This window comes from Bidens hawaiensis, unplaced genomic scaffold, assembly GCF_021521415.1.
Source record: "Bidens hawaiensis isolate Kalapana, Puna unplaced genomic scaffold, B.hawaiensis_p1.1 tig00020348_1, whole genome shotgun sequence".
Taxonomy (NCBI): Eukaryota; Viridiplantae; Streptophyta; class Magnoliopsida; order Asterales; family Asteraceae; genus Bidens; species Bidens hawaiensis.
Window position 1 is genome coordinate 274,787 of NW_027493099.1, and position 7,829 is coordinate 282,615.

Genomic DNA, 7,829 nt, shown 5'->3' on the forward strand with positions numbered 1-7,829 from the left:
CAGTAATTTCGCGGCCACGCGCCCGAAAAATCGTGCCCACGTGCTAGGAAAAGCGTCTGGAATGACCATGTTCTGTCACGTCACCATAACTTCCTGCACGTCCTGACACAGTCAGAAGAAACCGTCGCACGACGTTTCAGAGGTTTGGACTGTTCTTATCTTTTCACCAACTCTTCGAATTTCAAAATTCAAAAATTTGAAAATATTAAAAAGTAAGCGGGAAAATACCCCTTACTCCTTGGCAAACAAGTAACCATAAGCCGGGTGCGGGTACAGTGTAAAGGCAAAACCCTTCACATACCTAGCACCCGCAGGGAATTGAAGCCAAATAAACCTTGGCAAACAAGTAACCGTAAGACGGATGCGGGTACAGTGTAAAGGCAAAACCCTTCACATACCTAGCACCCGCAGGGAATTGAAGCCAAGAAAATATTGGCGAACAAGTAACCGTAAGACGGCCGCGGGTACAGTGTTAAGGGAAAACCCTTCACATACCTAGCACCCGCAGGGAATTGAAGCCAAGTATTCCTCGGCAACCAAGTAACTATAAGACGGGTGCGGGTACAGTGTAAAGGCAAAACCCTTCACATACCTAGCACCCGCAGGGAATTGACGCCAGGAATACCTTGGAAGTAAAGTAACCGTAAGACGAGCGCAGGTACAGTGTCAAGGCAAAACCCTTCACATACCTAGCGCTCCGCTGGGAATTGAAACCAAGAAGGATCTTCTGGGCAATGCTTGCGGAAACAGAAATAACATCCCCGCATAGCGGGAACGTCGAGAACTACGTTGTTTGAAGCTCCAGGATGGAATTGGTGGTCTTAACATAATTGATCACTATGTTCAAAACTACCAAAACCTCATGGAAAATCCATACAACTGGGACTCAATGCTCCTGACTTGCGAGGAGGTTACAGACCTACCCGCATCATACCCAAAGACCAAGCAGGAAACTCGGGCATTTCTGCAAGTGACAAGGACTTCCGCGGAAAGAATCCCCATGGAAAACCTTACAAAACCCTTTTCAAAACCCTTTGCTCAAGTCCAAAAGTTCACCTCACTTTATTAAACACGCATGAGAAGAACATTGGACTGGGGGGACTTGAAGAGGTAGGTCCCAGCAGAGCCCATTTGGTCCCGCAAGACTCACCTTAAACAGGGACGTCTGCGCAGAAACCAACTGGATCCGCAGGACCAACCATGCTCAGAGACGTGACGTCCTTACGCGCAGTACGCAAGCTGTTCCCGCAGGAAATGCCTCCCATGGTGAAGGACTCCGCCTGTTCCCGCAGCCTCGGATACAAGCCATGAGGGAAGGCCACCCGCGCAGCATGGCTACACGCACTAGGTACTTAGCTCTCGATCATTCAGTGTCACCTGAAGGAATGAGCAAAGCCGGGAGCAATCCCGCACAGAGGCGGGAGGGGGAATACTCCCGCCCAAATAAGCCAGTCTGTATACTGAAGGACCTTTTACTGTACCTGACGAGGTATGGGCGAAAGATCTGATCAGAGATACGACAGCTCACTGATACAGTATGGCGAGCAGCATGCTCCTGTACTGTATCACTATTAGCCGCTGCCTACTCACCAACTACTGTCATACCACGTGCGTAGCCGGCAGTTGGTGGAAAGGGAATAGTATACAGCAGGCCTATCAGCCGCTGCCTACCCACCAACTGCCAGCAGGGCACGTGCGTAGGCTACTGTTGATGAACAGGAACACTGTTGCAGCCGGCCATACCTCCTTGGAAACCTACCTTCGGCTATAAATACCCCAAATGGTATGATCATATAAACACAACATATCTTACTACATTATCATCATATTATACCTGATATCTGCTCTAGCAATCTCTTAATATACTTTTATATTTAAAGAGCAATCTAGTCTGATTCTCACGCCGGAGGGTGGTCACAAGGAGGAACCCCCCCCCTTCTCAGTGACGAGCTCACGGTGTCTGTTTTGCAGGTTATCAGAAGAACCATCTTCCAAGGGTCTAACCCCTCGTGGGAAACAGCTATCCAACCCCCAGGTTACCAGTAATCTGCCCGGGGTCCGGTTAGTGTTTCTTCAAATATGTTTATTAATATTATAATTTAGCTATTTATTGGTATTACATTATCAAAACGTTAGATAAGATTGCATCTTTCTATATGACGATGGAAAATATTAACTGTTATAAAAAAGGACTTTATAGAAAATAAAATTACACATTGATCATGTGACATGATTAGTTGACTTTGTTGTACACATAATTTTCATCACAATAATATAAACATGCTAAATTTAAATAGCATGCTTTCAAAGTTTATAAAATTATATATTCAAATTTGACTTGAAAGTTTTTATATGATGTCAACAGATCATTCTATCCAGAGCCAGCTAAGAGGGGTGGCAGGGTAGGCCCGAATTTTTTTTTAAAAAAGAAATTTATATGTATATTTATGAAAAAAATATGTATAATCAATGTTTCAACACAATTACATAACTACTAACTTGATCTAGTAGCAAAAAGGTATGACATTTAACCAAGAGGTTGTGGTTCTAGTCTTATTTGAGACATTTTTAAGTTTACTTTTATACAAAAGCTTTTACACAACTCAAATTATAACCAAGTAAACTCATTTAAAATTAAATTGTTTAAACTCAATAAAATATTCATTTTACTTAAGGTCTAAAAAAATTCGCTTTTGGCCCAAAAAAATTCCGTCTACTCGGAGCCGGCCCTGATTCTATCAATCTTCAACAAACAATTATTTAAGGTTTTCAAATATGCTAGGCGCAAAAATAATTGATTTCTTTCAACGATGGATCGCTTGTTGTACCAAGCTAACATAAATAATTGATTTTTTTTAATTCATATTAACAAAACTAATATTGCTAATTAAAATCAACCCTAAGATTTTATGTCAGGTTATATCTACAAGCTTCAAAGTTCAAACTATGTCATCTTTGAGTAATATATAGCGACCACAATAAATATCTCCAACTAGGCTCATTATGTACATAGGAAATGGACACCACTAAACATACACTTTATGTATTTTTTTTAACCAGTATTTGCTTAAAACACTTTCGGCCAATAATGTTTGTCCACTTCAAGTGGTGATAATCTAATATCGTCTTTTAACCTACACCATGTGAAAGAAAAATAAAGTAAAATCTTATTTTTTAATGTCCACCTTTATACCTTTAATAAGTTTTTTTTTGAATTGTATACGAAATGAAAGATTATTAATTAAAATCAAATTAAGGAAACTAAAACATACATTAAGTTAACAACAAACATATAATTAAATTAAAACAAATACATTAGATGATATATAAAATCCTAGATAAATTTTAAAAACATCTATTAGGATAAAAAAAGAAAAGAAGACATGCATAAAACTAAAAATAAGAAACATACGACAAATAATAAAATGCATAGTTGGCGATTTCGATCGAATCAAACAAGCAGCCATAATCTGTTGAGTGATCGTCTTATCATGGGTTTAGTGTGACAACTGCCAATCCGACCCGACCCAGGTACCCGTTTTCGAATCCGATTCTTTTTATGATTTAAAAGTTGATTATTAATCTTTGTAAATTTAACATTTAATAAATTATATATATATATTTTTATATTACTAATATTAATAGTAATTCCTTCCCGCTCTTTTCTCTTTCTTGTCGCCGTCCCGCTCTTTTCTCTCTCTTGTCGCCGTCCCGCCCCTTTTGCTTAACCCTTGCGCCTTGAACCCCTTTTTCTCTTAACTCTTTGCTTATCCTTTGGTTCTTCCCGCCTAAGGATGTCTGCGCAGCCCCACGCACCAGACTCCTTACAAGGAAGCCTGCGTGAAGACCGGCTGTTCCTGCGAGACGAATTCTTCTCGCAGCGCGCTAAGAACGATAGTTCTTCCCGCAACGCGCTAAGAATTGTAGTTCTTCTCGCAGCGCGCTAAGAATGGCAGTTCTTCCCGCGACGCGCTAAGGATTTGTAGTTCTTCCCGTGGCGCGCTAAGAATGGTAGTTCTTCCCGCAGCGCGCTAAGAACTTTAGTTCTTCCCGCGGCGCGCTGTGGATTGTTCTGTCTGCCTTCGCCCTCGCGCGTGCGCTCGAATCTTCTCGCGCTTGACCTTAAGTCTCTTCTGTTTAGGTCAGCCTGTATTCTTTTGAGACATCTTATCTTTTGTTTGAGCTCTTTAGGTCAGTTCCGACATCTGTCCGAAAAGCCACTTTCGGCGCAGCATGCGCACCAATCCTATTGGTTGACAGATAAAGTGACTGACATAATCTTTTGAAATCTTCTTTTGCATGTCTTGAACAGTGTTTTCTCTGACTCCTCCCTTGCTTTATTCTGTAACCTGTCAGCCCTTTTTCCTGTTCCCCTGCTGCCATATCTTTCCATATCTTTTGCTTTTGTTTTCTTGTGCTTTTTGATATCTTTTGTCTGATTTAAGAAGATCTTTTCCTCTTTTTAAGGGATTGTGTTCCCTAGGGTTTGCCTATAAATATAGTTAATTTTCTTGTTATTTAACACTACACACACAAACACTTAAACTCTCCCCATATCTCTCTCCCTTTGCTCTCTGCCGTTGTTCCTCAGCCGCCTCCTCTCTCTGCCTTTGTCTTTTCCCTTGTTCTGCCCAGATCTTGGTAAATATATATATTTTGTTTAAGTAACTTACATATATTCAAGACATAAAAACCAATCATTAAACCAATAACCTCTTATTTATAGGTTAACTTGTGCTTGTTTAAAAGTTGGTTCTTGCTTTATCTTTCAACGCACCGTTTGCAAGTGAGTAATCTCGTACCTAATCCCTTTTTATTTTTTTAATGTTTTGGGATGTTCATGTGTTCGTACAAACTTGAGTCTTAAACTTGTTTATAAACTTTTGTCGCGCAAAACCCCATGTGTTATGGACGTAGACTTGGCTGTTTATTTGTATGTGTGGATCATCAACCGTCTTGTCGGCCTATTCCGCAGTTTTCATGGATCCATTAGATGAACACGGGAGAACTATCGTTTATGATTTCTCTTTTGTTTACACTTGCACAGCTTTCTTGTTTTTGTGCTCAATTGAGAGCACGGATTGAACTATGAGCTATGATCTTAGGCTTGATCACAATCTGATTACACCCTTGTTGAACACCAGTTATACACATGATGCGCGCAGACATTGTTATCTATTTATATGTATTAATCTTGATTTCTCACCGACACGCAAGTGTTGACGTTTTATTTTAACACATGTTCAGGTTTGCTGTAGCTGTTTCTGGAAGCTTGAGGACACATAGGATGTTTTCTTTTCTTTTGGACCTAGTTTAAAATGTAACAAGACAAGTTTATGTTATTTGAATATTTTGAATTATGATATGATTAATTTTATGTTACTTCGTGAAATTGTGTTCTGCGCGTGCGCAAGAAAATGTATTTATTAAATATTGACACCCAAATAGTGTCGTGAGTAATGAAACAATACGTGGCGCCCCGATGTATAATCCGCCATCGGTCGGGGTGTTACATTTAGTTCCTCAAACGCCTTTCAAGTTCACTGTCGTACACCTTCTTGACATATTCCTCCCCAGGGTTAGCGATGTACTCGCCCCTCCACAGTTCAAAGTTGACTAAAGACCTATTGAAGGTTCAATTCCACTCTTCATCGGTCCATGTCAATGGTTTATCAACGGAATGTGACGGTGAAGAAACACTAACCGGACCCCGGGCAGATTACGGGTAACCTGGGGGTTAGATAGATGTTTCCCACGAGGGGTTAGACCCAGAAAAGATGGTTCTTCTGATAACCTACAAAACATACACCGTGAGCTTGTCACTGAGAAGGGGGGGGTTCCTCCTTGTGACCACCCTCCGGCGTGAGAATCAGACTAGATTGCTCTTTAAATATAAATGTATATTAAGAGATTGCTAGAGCAGATATCAGGTATAATATGATGATAATATGTTAAGATGAGATGATCATACCATTTGTGGTATTTATAGCCGAAGGTAGGTTTCCAAGGAGGTGTGGCCGGCTGCAACAGTATTCCTGTTCCACCAACAGTGGCCTACGCAAGTGCCCTGCTGGTAGTTGGTGGGTAGGCAGCGGCTGATAGTGACCAGGCCTGCTGTGTACTATTCCTTTTCCACCAACTGCCGGCTATGCACGTGGTATGGCAGTAGTTGGTGAGTAGGCAGCGGCTAATAGTGACATACAGTACAGGAGCATGCTGCTCGCCATACTGTTGTCAATAAGCTGTCGTATCTTTAGTCAGTTCTTTTGCCCATACCTCGTCAGGTACAGTACAGAAGATCTTCCCGTATCGTACGGACTGGCTTATTTGGGCGGGAGTATTCCCCCTCCCGCCCTTGTGCGGGATTGTTCCCGGCTTTGCTCATTCCTTCAGGTGACACTGAGTGATTGAGAGCTAAGTGCCTTGTGCGGTAGCCTTGCTGCGCGGGTGGCCTTCCCTGATGGCTTGTATCCGAAGCTGCGGGAACAGGCGGAGTCCTTCACCATTGGGAGGCATTTCCTGCGGGAACAGCTTGCGTACTGCGCGTAAGGACGTCACGTCTCTGAGCATGGTTGGTCATGCGGATCCAGTTGGTTTCTGCGCAGACGTCCCTCTTTAAGGTGAGTCTTGCGGGTCCAACTGGGCTCTGCTGGGACCTACCTCTTCAAGTCCCCCCAGTCCAATGTTCTTCTCATGAGTGTTTAATAAAGTGAGGTGAACTTTTGGACTTAAGCAAAGGGTTTTGAAAAGGGTTTTTTAAGGTTTTCCATGGGGATTCTTCCCGCGGAAGTCCTTGTCACTTGCAGAAATTCCCGAGTTTCCTGCTTGATCTTTGGGTATGATGCGGGTAGGCTGTAACCTCCTCGCAAGTCAGGAGCGTTGAGTCCCACTTGTGTGGATTCTCCCTGAGGTTTTGGTAGTTTTGAACATAGTGATCAATTATGTTAAAACCACCAATTCCATCCTGGAGCCTCAAACAATGTAGTTCTCGACGTTCCCGCTATGCGGGGATGTTATTTCCGTTTCCGCAAGCATTGCCCAGAAGATCCTTCTTGGTTTCAATTCCCTGCGGAGCGCTAGGTATGTGAAGGGTTTTGCCTTAACACTGTACCCGCGCTCGTCTTACGGTTACTTTACTTCCAAGGTACCCCTGGCGTCAATTTCCTGCGGGTGCTAGGTATGTGAAGGGTTTTGCCTTAACACTGTACCCGCACCCGTCTTATAGTTACTTTGTTGCCGGGGTATTCTTGGCTTCAATTCCCTGCGGGTGCTAGGTATGTGAAGGGTTTTGCCTTAACACTGTACCCGCATCCGTCTTACGGTTACTTGGTTGCCAAGTTATTCTTGGCTTCAATTCTCTGCGGGTGCTAGGTATGTGAAGGGTTTTGCCTTAACACTGTACCCGCATCCGTCTTACGGTTACTTGGTTGCCAAGTTATTCTTGGCTTCAATTCCCTGCGGGTGCTAGGTATGTGAAGGGTTTTGCCTTAACACTGTACCCGCATCCGTCTTACGGTTACTTGGTTGCCAAGTTATTCTTGGCTTCAATTCCCTGCGGGTGCTAGGTATGTGAAGGGTTTTGCCTTTACACTGTACCCGCATCCGTCTTACGGTTACTTGGTTGCCAAGTTATTCTTGGCTTCAATTCCCTGCGGGTGCTAGGTATGTGAAGGGTTTTGCCTTAACACTGTACCCGCATCCGTCTTACGGTTACTTGGTTGCCAAGGTAAGGGGTATTTTCCCGCTTACTTTTGAATCTTTTTGAATTTTTTTTTGAAATTCGAAGAGTTGGTGAAAGGATAAGAACAGTCCAAACCTCTGAAACGTCG